The following is an 18,700-nucleotide window of genomic DNA, read 5'->3' as shown; positions in this document are numbered from 1 at the left end:
AAAGTAGGATTTTTCAACCCTACACATTGTGAAACATAAAGATAATGCAAAATATAAATTATATTAGCTTTATAAGTAAATATGTATTTACATATAAATCCTTTCCCTGGTAATCACTATAAGTTGGATAGACCAATAGTAGGGTATAAAATGAATTACGTGTGTACGTAGAGAAATGGAACGACAAATGACTCCATAGAGTAGCCTGTGACAAAGAAGTGTTTATCATCGTGTAACTCAAAAACTGGAAAAAATTCGAAAAAAATGTTATTAAAATGATTTACGCCAAATCATGTCCTTTTCACCTTCTTAACGATTTGTCTTACCTTTTCATACACACTGTATGACTGTAACTTTAAAAGTTTCCATTGATCGACTTTTCTGTAAGATAAAAGAAACATAATCGGTGACCAAATTATACACTTAAACACAAAAAACCAGACGTAATACGATGATAATGTACGCCGCTTCTTTTAAGATCTTGGAATTGTATGATATGTTCCTTATACAGAGTGTTAAAAAGTATACAATATTTTACGATGTGCTAGTATGCATCAAAACAAGAAAATAATGTATAACAAAAAAAATGGGTCCTACAACACATACTTTCTGAGATCTGAACACTTGTTCATAAGAGGTGCTCAATGTGATGTCCATTCATACCTATGATCTAGGATACATGGCAATGCAATCCTCTGCCCTTCGGGGTAAGGAGTCACGCACTCTTTGAAATTTGTTTCAATACGTTAATAAAAATGTCCTGATAACGACCCCCAGTTAATCTCTGTGGCAGCACGTATGGCCCTATTAATCTATCACCAAGAACGCCTACCCATAAGTTGATTGAGAATCGGTGCTGATGCCTTGTTTCTTCAACTGCATGGGGATTTTCATCAGCCTACACATGCTGATTACGAAAATTCACAACACCATCTCTGGTGAACCTCGCTCATATCCGCAACCACACTTTTGTTTTCAGTATCCCTTGCGATGTATCAGTATTCCATGCCAGGGGTGTCTGGTAGTCTGCTGTATTGTAGAGCAGAAAAATGCAATGCCATGAAAGGTCGTCACATTGAGCACCTCCTATGAACAAGTGTTCAAGTCTCAGAAAGTATGTGTTGTAGTATTCATGTTTATTAGAAATTATTTTCTTGTTTTGATGCATACTGTCACCTGCTAAAATAGTGGATACTTTTTTTAACACCCTGTATGTTAGTTATATTGGAAATGTTACTAGCAGTAGTACGAGTGGTAGTAGCATTTCCTTTATTAACTTAGTTTCGATTTCTGCATATGACAGCATAGCGCCATCGAATGTTAGTTCTGTCTGTACCAATCAGTTTTGAAACAAAACAAACTTTTTTTTTTCGCCCCACACGAAATACATGTTTTCGCGTCGATGCGATGTTGACATCATGTTGATCGATCGATTCGATGCAACAACTAAGTACTCAGAGTAGTAAAATACAAAAGTGGGAAGCGATGCAGTGCATCATGATGTTATGGATATATTGTTGAACGAAATAATACGTATAATCACAATACCCGATTTGTCCATCACTACGGCTCGGTATTTACCAAATTCTACGTAGACCTATCTATTAATTTAATGAAATTTTTTGTTTATTATAATATAATATGTATTAGATCAACTTTAACTGTAATTGTTCAATTATAAATTCATCTTCCGAAGTTAAATATTTAGGGATCATAATTGATAAATCTCTGAAATGGAACAAACACATCATCTATCTTTGTAACAAATTACGTCAAATTTTGTTCAGTTGCGAAATTACTCACCAATAGATTAGCGTCGTGCATTACAGGCGCTATGTTCGGTTCAAGTTTGTCGAGTATGGCGAAATTCGATATTCGCCGATGTTCGCTCTGCGGAAGAAGGCTTGTCGTGTTTGTTCTACCTTGTTATAAAAATATTCGCTGTCCTTCATTCACGTTTTAATCGCTTAAGTATTTTAACGCAGATATTGCGGTTAGTTTTTCACATGAAATAATACGATGTTTTTTTTTTATCTGGGTTGCCTCTCTCATGTTCGAACATTGCAGGACACTACAATAGATGTACTACGTACAGTTTACATTACCTTATTTTAGTCTCTAACCCAATATGGAATATTAGAATGGGTAGTACTTATAAATCTAAACTTATTCTACTTATTCTATTACACATAAGAATAATTAACATATGTCTTAAAAAGCAAGTCTTGAAAATACATCAAATTTATATCAGTGTATTACTAAAATTTATGCATAAAAATCACACAAACTCCAGACTATACTGTATACTCAGAAACACAAAATCAAAAGGCATGCATACAATACGTTTCTTTGAACCCAAGTGTTTAACGAACACTGTCTTCAATCATAGTACGAGTAGATTGTAATACTAGCCCTAGAATTTGTGACAACTTAAAAAGTCGTTAACTCAAATACTTTTAAATTTAAAAATGTATGTAAGCACTTTGTTAGTTCGAAGACCGGAGGGAAAAATACTTTTGGGGAGGTCGAGACGTAGATGGGAGGATAATATTAAAATGGATTTGAGGGAGGTGGGATATGATGATAGAGAGTGGATTAATCTTGCACAGGATAGGGACCGATGGCGGGCTTATGTGAGGGCGGCAATGAACCAGCAGGTTCCTTAAAAGCCATTTGTAAGTTGTTGTTGTTGTTGTTTTATGTAAGCACTTTGTTATTAGTGAATATTAATTTTTAAGATGTTATTTATTGAATTTATTTATGTAATTTTAGTATGTATTGAATCTTCACCTTAGCACGGGATTACTCTCTTTCAGACAAGTGCTAGAATTTTTGTATATTTTACCATATTTCTGTTTATTCTTTTGGAAATAAATGTATTTATTTACTTACGTATTTATTTATTTATTTATTTATTTATTTATTTACTTATTTAATACTTATTTATTTATTTATTTATTTTATCTTAACTGTAAATATGAACTTAAATGTGGAGACAAGGCGATTAATTAATCACTTATTGGAAAACGTTGTAATACAGATGATATGTGCTAAATAAAATATTCAGCAGATGAGAATGCACTCGTACTAATGTTACTTAATTCTTCCATTAACGTGTGAAGTAGCAGCGCCATCACACTAAGCACATCACGTAATGTTAACTTAAATGTTCCATTAACCTGTGCACTAGCAACGTCATCACATTGAGTACATCACTTATAACTGGTTAATTCATTGAGTGCGTGTAGACTGGAGAAAGTTCAATTTTAATTCTTTCTGTAATTAAAGCTAGAAAAAAAAGGGAGGAAGATTGAAATGTCATCCGAGTTGTGAGTTAAAATACTTGCTAATTGAACTAGATCGAATATTCACAGAAGTGCATTTGCGAAATTAGATGACAATCCAGCAAGTTCTCCACAGGTAGAATATTTGAAGCTTTTGCCGGATTACTTCAGCCCTGAAACTTTCCGTGCTCATATTCGCAGCTGCTCAAGTGAAACACTTCACCGCAGGCATGCAAGTTGTCATGATGTCGCTACAACTGGAGACCGTAAGGAAGAACAAAGCTAAATATTAAGCGTAGGATAAGGTAACCTTGTCGTTTTGTAGACATAGCACTGAAGCAAGGAAATCAATAAATAATCTCAATGCAGTGCGATGAAATAACCAAATAAATTAGCCTACTAGGCCTACTTGTTACTTATGATTATACTATAATAACACTGAACAACAAATTTTTACTTTTTGTCTTGCTCTAAAAAATAGTAGTAGTTGAATATTACTAATATGTGTGCCCTAAATCTGAATTTAAAATCTAAATTGTACCATCCCTACCATTTTCCGGGGAAAATGAATTGAATTTTTAATGAAAAACTTTTCTTTTTTAATTTTTCACTGCTACTGGTAAAATTACAACACACTAGGGATTCAAAATGCCTCAGAATACTAAAAATATTTCACATGTATAATAAGAAAAATTTCGGAATTTTAACTTACATTTAAAAGAATTTTCTGGATGACTTCCATTTATAACTAGACTCGGGATTGTCTTTTACAAGGAACCAACAATAGTGTGCAAGCATGCTGGATGATGATTTTCCTTTATATCGCCTTTCCATTTCAGATATTTCTTGATGAAATCTTTCCCCATGCTCGTCGCTTACCAGTCCAAGATTAGGAGGAAAGGAATTCAAATGAGAATGTAGAAAGTGTATTTTGAGAGGCATATTACACCCCATTTTCTCATATGCATTTATCGCGGTTTCCACAACAATTTCAATTTAGTTGTCTTCCCTACAGTTTCCAAGGAAGTTTGAGCAAACATCTTTGAACGAGCGCCATGCCATTTTTTCTGTAACGGAAAGTTTTTCCTCAAACAAAGAGTCAGCCATAACTTTGTGAATTTCTGGACCGATGAAAATGCCCTTTTTAACTTGCCCTCACTCAAACTGGTAAAGTTTTCTTTTTGAAATACTGAAAACCAAACCTTTGTTTGTTCATTTCGTAGACCTCACTTTGAACTGTTATGAAATTTACTGAATAGAAACAACCAATATCTGTTTATTTATTATTAGAAGTACAAAAGAATACGTCAACAACCATAAGAAACCGGAAATAAGTCATAAACTCCTAAAATGCATTGGCTTTTGTTTTGGTTTACAACTCCCAACCCGCCCAAATATTTCCTGGGGAAGCGCTTATCGAAAAGTGAAATCATAGTACATCTTAAAAACCTTACGTGATTCGAAGAAAAGAGATGCATTTTCGAATTCAGCGCACACCAAACCATAAGGGACACATTGTTTTAAGTCGGAGCAAAATTCTTGTTCAGTATCATTGAAGGATTTTTGGGAAACACAACCATAGTCCAAAAACATAAATTTACAGGAGAAACAAAAAACTATCTGGCATAGGTGTTGTTGACACTTCAAGAATGAAATTCGTCATGCCATTTCTTAAGGTGTTGTAGACACTTGGGAAAACTGAGTTTGATTTGGAATTGTACTGCTATCCTTCCTTCTGTATGTTTAGTTACCTTGTTGCTTGTTACATGCTATAACTTATAAACTGTTCTTTTTTTTTTTTTTTTTTTTTTGTAATGTAAAGAGTTGTTTTGTGAATAAGCAAACCGGTTTTATCTGCCCAACCATGTACATTTATAACTTAAATTGCCTTACAGAAGCACATGTGTAAATGTGGTAACTGTGGACAATGGTTGTTATAAGAAAAAAAATACTTTGTTGTGGCTGAAGTGTGCCTCTCCTTTAATCTTCTTTTTCTTTATTATATCCTGTTCCTTCTCCTTCGTTACTAACGTTTCTTCCATGGGGTTACTTCTGCACCTAAAGATGACTCCATAACTAATACAATAACTCACGTGCTGAAGTATATTTATCTGAGGTGTCTTTTGCCGCGTACATAAAAAGCAGTACTGCCATTCTACTACAGTTTAAAATTGTATGGATAAATGTTTCAAGTTTATATGAATGGGATATTTGTAAATGCTACCATCGTTCTGTTTTCACAAAAAAAAGTCTTTGGACTATAGTGTTTTTTTTTTCACTAACAACTAATTCAGTAGATGGCCGCTACAATACGCACATCACATGCATAATATCTCAAATTTGCATTTTTTGGACTATGGTTCTTTAAAACAAAACTCTTCAATTGCAAAGATTTATAACCTTTCAGATAATTTGCTCGTTACTTATTACTTTTATTAGTAAATCACAAATATGATCAAGATTTTGAATGAGCTAGATCTGCTTAATATTAAATAAGATATGAAATATACAGAATGAACTGAAAATCTATCGACAAACTTCTAGCGGTTATAGAGTACAGTTAACTAGACACTCTCAGGTAGCAAACTAATAATCAGAAACCATTTGTTCACAAGATAATATGATTTTAATATCCTTATTTGAGAACTATTTTCGCTTTATATCGTCATTTTTGGAATTAATACACCATAATTATTTGTATATAGAATGTTACATACCGGTAGAACATAAAAATAAGTACATGACGCTTAGTTGTAATAATGTTAACAAACACAAATTAACGCAGATTTTGTTATAATTGTGATCCTCCTATTCCGAAAAAGGATATCGACCATTTCTACGTATTGTTTTCATTTTACTGAAAGTATGTGTGTATTAATTTCTTAAAATAAGGAGATAAAGCGCAAATAATTTTCAAATATCAATATTAAAATTCTCTTATCTTACGAACAACTGGTTTCAATTCTTAGTTTCCTACATCATATTGTCTAGTTAAGTATACTCTATAAGCACTAAAAGTTATCCGCTACTCTTTCGATTCACTCTGTAGGTGTAGAACAAAGTGAACAAACTTTCAGAAGAAAATCTTGACTTTTACAACATATTCTGGATTTAATATAAAAGTTAAAATATTTGTTTGAATAATAGAGGACAGTGAAAGGAACAAAAGTCCCTCATACATTTTCGAACATGTCGCAGTGTATCTATGTAATGAAAAATTTCTATTTTTAACATGAATAAGATCTTTATTATGTTGCCTCTTCAGACTAATGAGCTGAGAACGGCAAATTCACTGAAAGTCTTCAGAATGGAAAGGACATTATCCATTTTTGTTGAGAGCCTAATTTTCCGGGTATTTTAATTTTGTGACTGCTTCAAGAACTTTAGTAGCTCGTACCACTGCGCACTGTTACAGTTCGACAAGTTAGTAAGAAATGTTCTTACGAGACATCACTTATGTCCATCTTATCATGGGCAGGTCCGTGCAGATCTGGGGTCTGTTTCATAACATATATAGGCCTATTCATATTATAGATCTTCAGGAAGAAATAGAAATGAGATATTCAAGAAAAAGGGTAGCATAAATCGCTGCTCACACATATCTTACATACAGAAGCATGCCAAAACCACATTTTTGCTATATTAGATACTAATGGTTGGTTGGACAAGGAACTAACTACGATGTATTATTTATTTTGTTGAATTTAATGTTATAAGTTAAAAAGCTTAAATTTATTTAGGGGGTGGGAGAAGACCCTTTAGAGTTTCATTTATTTATGTTTCTTAGATTATTTTGTATTCAGTATTTTAGTAAAATATGAAAGTGAACTGTTTTAAAATTTTAGCTTCGGTTGTTTGGACCCGGTACAGATCTGGGTACCTAGAGTCGACGGCAATTGGAAAGGCGGTTGTCTGCTAGCGTTTGCGTCGAGAGAGATAGATAGAGAGAGCAAGGCAGCATACAACATTGCCACATCGTACTTCACGCACGCGCAATACAAATAGCGCAGGAGCGAATTTAAATTCTCAAAGTAAAATAATGACTATAGCCGTTGATTACTGTAAGAAAGACACCAAACAAACCCTGTTTCCTTCACTAACAATTCTTTTTACACGGTTCGCAAATGCACACCGCATGCTTCTGCAGTCGTTTCTTGCGCGTTGGCAACGTTACAGTCAGCACCATGATGCCCGGCAGCGTTCTGCTCGTCAACGTTAAAATAATTATAGGCCTAGGCATTTTCCGTGCCCGCCTATGCAGTAGACCTACTTGTCTTTTTACAATATCTCCTTAGATTTATTCATCTTACACATACAGTACCGTATAGGCTATAGGGAAGACTCGTCTAATTTGGCAATATTTGTATTTTGACACAGTTTGTAGTTACATATTCTGAAATTAAATATTCCTCTATTATGGAATGTGTTTAAACATTAAATCCCAATAAACCTCTGAAAGAAAATTCTACAAATCTAAATTACTTTACACATAACACACTAATAAATAACAAATGACATGTTTCCAGATTTGGTACTTCATCAGGATAAATTGACAATAGTCCAGGGGTAATTTGGCAATAGGGTTAAAAAGTAAATTTTTCAAAATAAAACAGTAGTACAAGGTTTATAAGACTTAATTTACTGGGACAAGAAGTCACTAAATATCATAAACACAAAATAAAAGCAAAAAAAAAAAAATAATTGAATATATTTTTCCGACCACTCATTAATTATATTGAAGGGTTGTCTTCTAATTTCTTTTGCCGATAGCCCAAACCCAAGTTCTTGCATTTTGATTACATTTGTCACCAGTTTTTGCTCTTCCTCAACGGTTAGAACTAGAGGTCTTCCTTTCTTGGGAATGACAACTCATCGGGTCCTGAGGATGTATACTGAAACCTCTTTAAGTTGTTAAAGGGCACATTGTACTTCTTAGAAGCCTTATAAGTCGACCATCTATCTTTCAAAACACTCCCAACCGCAGCCCGCAAATCAACTTTGGAAAATTTTTAGAATAATGTCCTCGTTCCATTGGGATATCTGCAACATACCACACACAGTCCTGCATTGAAGACTGTAAAAATCCCTCATACGTCCCTACCTTAAATTTTACCATCGAGTACACATTCTTGTTCAAAGAGAGCAGCAATATATCACTATAAAGGAAAATGGCTAATTCACACTATCCTAGAGAAGACATTTTTTGCTAAGAAGCACATAAAACGAGCTAAGGCCTGAAGAGTCATTAACAGAAAATATTAATTATATAAATGGCTTACCTTATAATATGAAATCTCAGCTTTTGATATATAATGCACAAACAAACGTAGGTAATGAACAACAATTTTTCTTCCGTCTTTGTATACACACGTCCACACAACCACCACGTCAACAGGAAGTATTCAACACTTATTTCTATTAGTAACAATATCTGCCACTATAATGCGCGGATTCGGATGAAACGAAAACAAAAGTACAGTCAGATGTTGCAGTCTATGAAGGTGTCATTGAACTTCTTAAAACTCTGGAGGAAATTTGGCAATAAAAGAAATACAAGAATATTGCCAAATTTCCCATATTGCCAAATTTGCCGAGTTTCTCCTATGTTAGTTTTATTTATCCAATGTATTGAAACACTCGCACGTGAACAAACTAATTCGGGAAGCACTTGTTACCGACTGATTCCGATTGATTCTACAGTACAAGCTTGTGACGTCACATGCTAGAAATGCTACGGCGCATATAGCAGGCGACCGCCTTCCCAATTGCCGTTGACTCTAGTCACTCATTGGTCCATTGTGCGGCCTATACTACATGCTACTATACTTATTCAAAGTCCTACAAGTGGCCTGAGTGGCATTCGTGAATCCAATGCTGACAGCTGAACCATCCTCTCAGCCCTAACAGAGACAGGTCTCTTCCCAATCGAGTACCTAACTTGCCTCATATCCCGGAGCTTCAAGTTCTTCAATCCTATATCAACGTCACGGATCTGTTCTTCGCCCAAGCCAGTTTTTAACGTTTGCAGATGATGAATGAAATGAAGGGGAGCTGGAGGATGTTGGCGGAATGAAAGAGAGGAACGGAAGTAGTACCACAGTCTAGTATATACAGTCACGAAGCTTGAGTTGTGAGGGTGCTAGGAACAATAGACTGTGCCGGTACTATTTCGCATTGTCTGTAATGAGGCGATATTAGCGATCCTAGTGGTTAGCAACTATCTATGGATGCATATTTACTACGTATTGAGCTTTGTGACAGTATATACTAGACTGTGGTAGTACTTCAAGAAATATCTTCTGCAATGTCTGCCACAAATTCCATCACAACCAGACCAAGCCGGGTATCGAACTCGAATCGCATGGTTGGAAGATCAGCGCAGTAGCGCTAAGCCACAGACACGGCCGTTATATAACCTTCCATTATTCTCCCTTTACTCGCATGATCAAAAAGTAAAAAGGAAAGCTCTGATGTAAAATGTAAATGCGGATTATAGTAAGTGGGCCTACGTTTTAAGATTTTTTTTTTCGATACCCATATGTTACAAATGAAAAAAAAATAATGCATTCTATTTGATTCTGAATTACCTACTCTATACAGTATAAACACACTCAACACCATACATAGACAGATGCACTTCATTGTCATCACAGTTGTTTAATGTAGAACTCATCGGGCTGGAAACAATCAGGAAATGCGTAAATAGGAGCTCATACTAACGTCCGAATTTCACATTTTTTGTGTTACAGTTCTGAACCTAATTGGCTATACTGTTTCCTGAGAGTTCATTTAGTACTTTAATATCACGGCTCTACTGTTATGTTCATGGAAGGAAACTAACTAGAGGTTATACACTAAAACATTACTCTTTGTAATAAATAAATCATTGTAACTTACGTACAAAAACAACAAGAAATAAATTGAATTGGGTTTGAAGTGTTGTTAGTAAAACAAATATAGATAGTTGGTCTGTCTTGGGTCTGGCGCAGCGTAAACCAAAGTTATCCAACCATACCTTCTCATTGAAAGGAAGTTGATTACATTAACTGTTTTATCGTGTAATATTTGTAGAAAAGGCGCCTTGTGGTGAATATAATATTATACAATATATCGCAAAGAGCTTATTTTAACCTTCGGAAACTCAGATTCACGTTGTGCCAGTTCTTATCACCCATTTCACAAATGATACCCAACTATAAACTGGTTTCTTTCTTTCTATTAGTTTTAACCCCTTGTAGAAGACTTCAGAACCCTGGAAATGATGCTGAGAAGTTTCTTTTTCTGTTTCTGCTGTAGTCTCATATGTATACTTCGAAGTTCAGGTCCCGATGGAGGAGATACAGGTTAACTGTTAGCGGAGTGTTGAACGGAGGTAGGGGAACAGGCTAGAGCTTGTTTATTTTTTCCTGTCTGGTTGAAGGTTTCGTACTTACTAGCACTGAAGCTGGGACAATTGGGACTACGTGAAGTTATTGCGATGTCGAGAACGAAATTCAATTGGAACAAATTTTTAAATATACATTAAGTTTCTTTCACAAAAAAGAAACTTACAGTAAAAATAAGTAATTTTATTTGAAATGGCAAAATGCGTCACAACTGCTGGAAAAAAAACCACAGCCTTAATGGACTAAAATGTATAATGACACGATTTTGAAGTACCGGTATCTATATTTAAAATTATACCCTATAAATTCAAATTAAAAATAGGAGATATTTAGAATAATATATAATTTAAATTAGTATTAATGCGAATGCCAGCTATAACGGCTGGGGGGATCATTGTGCTCGTGAGGCCAGCAGTCGGCTGGTCGGTCTAGGCCCTTCACGGGCTGTAGCGCCACGGATTATATTATATTTAACATACTGTATATTTTAAATAAGTATGTTATTAATTTGTGATACCAGTACTTCAATTTACTTCATTTGATTCTTAGTTTACTCTATTTTGTTATCAGGTTAACCTACAAAACTTTCATTTTACGTATAACACCACAGTGTAGTATATACAGTCACGAAGCTCAATACGTAGTAAATATGCATCTATAGATAGTTGCTAACCACTAGGATCGCTAATATGCCTCATTACAGAAAATGCGATATAGTACTGGCACAGTCTATTGTTCCTAGCACCCTCACAACTCAAGCTTCGTGACTATAGGCCTATACTAGACTGTGATACCTACAATATTATCTTCGTTTCTTGGTAACGAGTTTTACTCGTACGGAAGTTGGGTTTATATTAATAGAACATGTTGTTTCGTAAATGTTTTATCTAAATATTGTTTCTTTTATAGTAATCTAATTAGTTTCAGACAAGTCTATTTCTGTGACCTCTGTTTTATAATTACTGTGTTTAAGTCGCTTCTTTTCCTTATTTTGTAATTTATGTAGGCCTACAGTTACAAATGGTGTGTGTTTTGATATTCCAATAATTAAGTATTATTATTATCACTATTACTGTATTATTAAAATTGTTACAAAGTACCTTTGTAAATAGTGTTGCCCTACATAACTGTTTATAGACCAAGAACAATATTATATTTCTACAACCTAGAGACGATAATGCTAAGTATTCTAACCAGCGTAATATTTACGTTTGTCCTTCAAGCGAACATTTAATTTTTTTCCTTGCTTTGTCTATATTGCTCCATCCAACTAACTGATGTGTGTATGAGGGGAGGGACTACCTTGCCAGCTGCTTTAACACGGTATTATTCTGTGTGTACTTAACTTGAGTAAATGTGCCTGAACTTCGAACTCTATACTCATATCGTCGTTGTTCCTGCAATAACTCCAATGTGCAAAATATAACATTTTTCGGTGGGAAGAAAAAACACATTTATTCATTCTATGGCAGTGGTAGCCTACATAGGAGATTGTGAATTCTTACATTTTCGAAAGAAAGAAATATGATTACATATGAGATTTTATTATTTGCTGTATCATTATTTACGTTATTTAGGCTAATAGAGCAAAAATCTGAAAATCGATAAATATGTCACATAGGAGTTATTCCAGGAGCAACGACGATATAATCTGCGGAGAAATTGCTCCTCAAAGCAGGAAACTTCGAAAAGAAAGGTGGCTGTATTTTTTTCTCGAGCTCTTTCATTTGAGGATTAGGCCCTTTTATCTGTTGTAAATTCTTTTTCTGCAATGGAAGTAACCATTGTAGTTGACTGCGTAATCAAAATGAAAGACAGTCCACCGCTGTGAAGTAGTAGTTAGCACGTCTGACCGTGAAACGAGCGGGCCAGGGTTCAAACCCTGGTTGAGAAAAATTTCCTGGTTGAGGTTTTTTCCAGGGTTTTTTCTCAATCCATTAAGGGAAAATGCTGGATAATTTTCGGCTCTGGACCCTGGACTGGCTAGCATTATCACCTTCATCTCACTCAGACGGTAATGATAAAGCGTCGTAAAATAAACCAAATAAAAAACCATTCATATTAAGTGGAGGAATGTTTTTGATTGCGTGTAAAGCTCAGTTGCAGCCATCCATCTTGAAACCTTACGTCACTATTATAAGGTCAAGTAGCTTTAGAATCAGTCTTAAATAGGAACATAGATGTTCTGTTGAAGATTGTGCATTGCTCGTTTCAGGTCATCCCCGGTTCACCGAACAAGGCGCTCTCACGTCAAGAGCTGGGGAAGGGCTCTCCACAACTGTCACGTAGAAAGAAGCAAGGAAGTATCTTTTGTCATCTGGCGTTGGCTTGGCTTCTACAGCATTCCTTACACGCGTTCATTTGTCTCTGGTATTTCGCACTTGCCCCTCCATGGTTATTATTATATTTAGTCCGGAACTATTTCAACTATGAAATACCATCGTTACAAGCTGTTGGATTCGGTTTTAAAGGTTACGTGTTAGATTAATTGGCGGGAAAGGACTATCTCTCTTTGCCGTTACCTGCAGGCAGGTAGCCGCTTACTTGTTTATACTGTTAAGTGATTCAACAATAAAGTGCCCACAGACGAATTTCTTATCAGCGTATTCCGAATCTCACCGGACCGGTGGACAACAATGACGTCACGCTGCAGCGAAATAGGAACAAAACTGCTGGAAAGATCTATGACTGTCATGGCGACTGTATAAGTTGTCTGTACTACGCTAGAAAAATTTTGCGAAATTTCCGTACTGCCATCTAGTTCAAAGAAAAGAGAGCATAAACAATTTATTTCTTGAACCGGTAGTAATAACTAGTCCGTTGACATGTTCGCTCATAAGCCATTAACATTTTGTTTTACGTTGTGCTCATTACAAACAATACAGCAGAACTAAAGCAGAACACACCGCCATGACACAACAGTGCACGATGTCATTCGTCTGCTAATTCCCGCCCTATACAAGAACCAATCAGATTCACTGATGGCGGCTGATGGAGACTGCCACCACCTCTGCAAGCTGATGGCAACAGTGCGACACCGGTGGAGCATCAGTGACTCCATCGGTGAAATTCGGAACACCGTCATGCCATCAAATTGCTCAGCGCTGAGATTCGGAATACGCTCTATGCATCGGCTTTCAATACCCGAAACGCATGTTAAAGTTCATTTGAGTGTCATGTCCTCTTTGTGATGGAAATAGACAGATTTTTCTTCGAATACTTCTGTTTCTTCTGCCTACCACTGTTCGAACAGTTTCCTCCTCTTTAATTCTCTCTAGTCCATAGACCCCATAGAATATTAGAGGGATGCCTAACTTTGACAACTAGCACACTGTGACGTTTTATCTAAGAAATTACTTAATCGTGACCTAAACTAAAAACAAAGAGTCACGGCGTCCTTCCAACTTATAGCTAGTACAATGAGTGCTGTATTAAAAATTGTTTATAGACTCTAAAGTAACAAGTCTATAGGCCTACAAGTTACAAAAGAATCCTGGAAGTTCGCTATACCCACTTAACAGATTTAAAACTTCATACACAAACACCTCTGATCATCCCATCACGTTCCCCATTCCCATGCTGCACATTTGCCACATTCAGTAATTCTGGAATTCGGAAAATATGTGGCAGCTCTCCCTTCATTCACGTGAAAATAAAGAGAACCTGTCAGTTTTTCTGAACGAGGGTTGTGATTGGTTTCTAACAGACGAAGGCAGTATTTCTATTACAATAAGAAAGACATTGATTTATGACAGTCAATTAGTAGGGGGCAGTAGAAGGTCTGTCGGCAAAGTCCTTTCTATGAAATTGCACTCGAGAATATTAAACGAACTATACCTCCTCGCGTTATTGATCCATTAGGGGAAAGGAACACACTGAAGCAAGTTTAAATTTTTCAACTATCTCTTGCCTTGACTGTACAACAAGTTACATAAAGTGGGGTTAAAAAGAAATGAAGAAATACCACAAGAACACAGAATAGCATTGTAATAAAATACATAGGAACACAGAGAAAATATTGGTTAGGCCACGTCAACAAAATGAATAGAGAAAGAATCCCAAAACAACTCTCGAGATGCAGAAATTCTTTTATTGGCGTGCTAAAACTATGGATTGAGACTTAAATAGGCCATAACACTTGTCAGGCAAACATCATACGTAACAGGCTTAACCCATATATCGAAAACCTACTAGGCGAATACCAGGGAGCTGGCAGATCCACCATAGACCAACTCTTCACGGTCAGAATGATGCTGAGCAAACTATGGGAATACGATACCAATGTATACCAAATCTATATGGACTTCAAACAAGGCTACGACAGCATAAATCGGAAGCAAATTTACAGGATTATGCAAGAATTTGATATTCCATATAAACTTATAAAATTAGTACAAACAACGATGAAAGGAACAATAGCTCAGGTCAAAATTCAAACTCAATTAACAGACCCCTTTAACATAGAGGAGGAACTCAAACAAGGTGATGGGCTGGCCCCCTGCCTGTTGAACTTAGTACTGGAATATGCGATAAGAAAGCTCTTTATCAATATGAAAGGTACTCTGGACTACCAGACCACTCAAGTAATCGGTTATGCGGATGATATATGCATAATAAGTAGAAATATCAAGGCAATAAACGAAATCAACAATGAATTGAAAGAGGCCACTGAGGACATACTGTAGGTCTTAATAGCAATCTAACCAAAACTCAGGCAATGATTCAAGTAAGTTCTAAAATTAGAAATAGCCGGCAACTTATGATCGGCGAACCAGAGATAACCGTGGTTGATAGTTTTGATTACTTAGGCTCAAGGATTACCAATAATAATGTCCTTAATGAGATCCAAAAGCACATAAGATCGGCCAATAAAGCTTATTTTTCCCTACACCAGGTTATGAGTAGTCGCGACGTCCACACGGCAACTAAAATAAGGCTTTATAAAACACTAATAAGAACTGTTATAAGACTTTATAAAACACTAATGAGAACTGTTATAAGACTTTATAAAACACTAATGAGAACTGTTATAAGACTTTATAAAACACTAATGAGAACTGTTATAAGACTTTATAAAACACTAATGAGAACTGTTATAAGACTTTATAAAACACTAATGAGAACTGTTATAAGACTTTATAAAACACTAATAAGAACTGTTATAAGACTTTATAAAACACTAATAAGAACTAAGAACTGTTATAAGACTATATAAAACACTAATAAGAACTGTTCTCATGTATGGCTGCGAAACATGGTGTCTTACCAGAAGGGCTGAGGAAGCTATTGGTAGCTTTGAAAGGAAAATACTTTGAAAAATATTTAGACCTGTAAACATAAATCAGGAATGGAGGATACGAAATAATAAAGAACTATATGAAGAATAAAGAATGCGATATACTCACCTATATAAAAATTTAAAAACTCCAATGGGCAGGTCACGTACAAAGATTTCCTCTGGATCGGCTACCAAAAAAAGCCCTTAGAGCTAGTTTTCATGGAACTCGCCGTCCTGGAAGACCCATGAAGAGATTAGAAGATAATATCAGGGAGGATGCGACTAGTCTACTACATTGCAGAAATTGGAAACTGGCAGCGCAAAATAGAGATTTATGGAGGCAAATAATTCGGCAGGTCAAGGCTCAAACATGAGCTGTAGAACCGATGGATGGATGGATGGATGGATGGATGGATGGATGGATGGATGGATGGATGGATGGATGGATGGATGGATGGATGGATGGATGGATGGATGGATGGATGGATGGATGGATGGATAACACTTATCAGGCGGATGATTTTGATCATTTTTGTTGAAAAAAAAACTTCATATATGCGATTTCATTTTAAAACTATCTGCACAACGCTACAGCCCTTGAAGAATGCTGGCTCCTTTTTTTTTTTCAGACCTTATGCATGTACGACATTCTTGGCAGGACTCCTTTGATGTGAGATCAGCACGACGAAGAGCCACCGCCCAACACATTACAAGATACCGTATTGCCAACTGACAAGCATACGTGCCCTAACCAGAATTCGAATCCAAGACCGTAGCCTTCATGCAACATATAACTGCTCGCCTTAACTGTTACAATGTTATTAGCTTCCTGCATAAATCATATTCTCGTACGTAACAATGCTGCCAGACTGAAACTAAGTAGATTTAATTACTTAATGTATTCGTTGTAAGAAGTTAATCATGAAATTGTCCCGTTTCTGCTGTAAATAATGTTCCTTTTTCTTCTTCAAGTTCAGTTTAATTGGCTAGTCAGACATAAGGGCACTAATGTTTAATTTCGCAGATGAATTTCTGCCGGAGAATGTTTCATAGCAAGCCCGGCACACAATTTGAGGGCTTGTGATAACGGGATGGTGGTGGAGTTATGACCTAGGAAACTGGAACACCCCAATAAAACCTTCCCCAACACTGTCTTGGACTCGGCAGGATTTGAATTCCAAACTCTGGGTTGCAAAGCCGATGCTCTTGTCGTTCGGTTAATGGTGTGTCACAATATGTCTAATGTATAAAAAATATAGCTCCGGGATCGTCTGGTAATTCCCAAACAGTAACTAATTTCACGTTAAAAGTTGCTGTTATCACCATTCAGTTATTCCGGTTTGTATTTAAAAATAATGCCGTTAACGTTTATCACTGAGAGAATTATAATTTGAAACCTGATTTCACCGATGCGTGTAAAAAAATTGATATTGAAGTTACACTGGAATTTTGTGAATGCGTGGCATTATTGGAATGCGCTGTTTTCTCGTTTTTAGCGATCTGATTGAAAAGTTCACCTGTACCAAATATAATGATTGTAGTGATTTTTTGTTAATAAATTACATTTTATCCTTATGTACGAGTAGTTTCCTCTGTTTTTATTTTTCGTACATTTTAGTACATGAATTAAATAGCCTATACCAATGAAATTATATTTAGCCAATATTTCAGCCTCAAATACAGCCTCTTTTCACTTAAAGACGAACCCTTGAAGCGTCATGAATTCTGTATTTCATTAGCAATAGGAAGTTCGATTCAAACAACCCTCCAATATTCCCCTTAAGAGTTATTTGTGGGTATTTATACCTAACCCATAACTATATATTTTAAACTATATTCTTAGGTTCATGTCTTGCAATAATATACCAATTTTCAGATAACCATTGCTCCAAACACAAGAAAAGTTACGTTTATAAACAGTATTTCAGTTCGTGATGCGCTGTTTGATAGATGGTACAGCATCGGACGCAAATACAGTATACAGCTCCAGAACAGAATATCGCCGTCCCACATTCCACTATTGATTATTATAGTATTCGTTCTCTTCCTTACACCGTATTGTTACCGGTACAGTTTCAACAATAGTTATGCAACAAGTGGATAACTTGATGATTATGGCATGAGTGAATGTCATAATAATGTCACGAGTGTCATAATAAGATTATCCACGAGTTGGATACAACACTTTATGGCATCTTTGCATTATAAATTGTAGGAAAGAAATTATAAAATAAATTCAATTCGAGACAATTAGTCTTATCGATTAGTTGTGCCTGGACTTGGCATTGAGTAAAGAGTAATGGATGATATTGCAGGTTATGTTACGAATGCTCCTTTATTTATTGTTAATATAGTTTCTCTAAACCACAGAACTGTTTCATGTGATATTACAAAAGTGATACAAAATTGTTAAAGCTTTGAAAGAAATGATACGTTACCTTCTGTCCTGCATTTCATTTCTTGTTACACTGCGCGTAGAAGACAGACGAGCTGCATGCATCCCGATCCAAGCGTTCCGGTATTATGTTATACAGCGAATACGTCGTTGTTTTTTTATGGGCAAGCGTGTCATAATAATGAACGATATTCGATGTAGTAACAACCTGTTTATAATGCTGGGATGGCATAAATATATTTTATAGACTTCGACAAATTGGAAGCATTCATAAATATTATTCCTCAAAGCATTACTTCTATTATTGACAAAGGAATATATTACTCATTTAATCATTTGAACTAATTTCTTCAATTTC

At 35.6% G+C, this 18,700-nt stretch overlaps 1 protein-coding gene across 4 annotated transcripts in view; it reads left to right on the top strand.

Annotated features, from left to right (window-relative positions):
• Nucleotides 1–18,700, top strand: part of DNAlig3 (DNA ligase 3) — a 590,685-nt gene that overhangs the window by 547,779 nt on the left and 24,206 nt on the right. For 3 of the 4 annotated variants that reach the window (XM_069834625.1, XM_069834628.1, XM_069834627.1), the window contains exon 24: nt 12,885–17,522. The exons of the other annotated variant lie outside the window; for it this stretch is intronic. The gene's annotated coding sequence lies outside the window, so the exon portion shown is untranslated. Of the gene's footprint in view, nt 1–12,884; nt 17,523–18,700 lie in introns of those variants that run through there. 4 annotated transcript variants of the gene reach the window in all.

Source organism: Periplaneta americana, chromosome 9 (genome assembly GCF_040183065.1).
Source record: "Periplaneta americana isolate PAMFEO1 chromosome 9, P.americana_PAMFEO1_priV1, whole genome shotgun sequence".
Taxonomy (NCBI): domain Eukaryota; kingdom Metazoa; phylum Arthropoda; class Insecta; order Blattodea; family Blattidae; genus Periplaneta; species Periplaneta americana.
The sequence above is the reverse complement of the archived record's forward strand: the minus strand, read 5'-3'. Positions and strand labels throughout refer to the sequence as shown.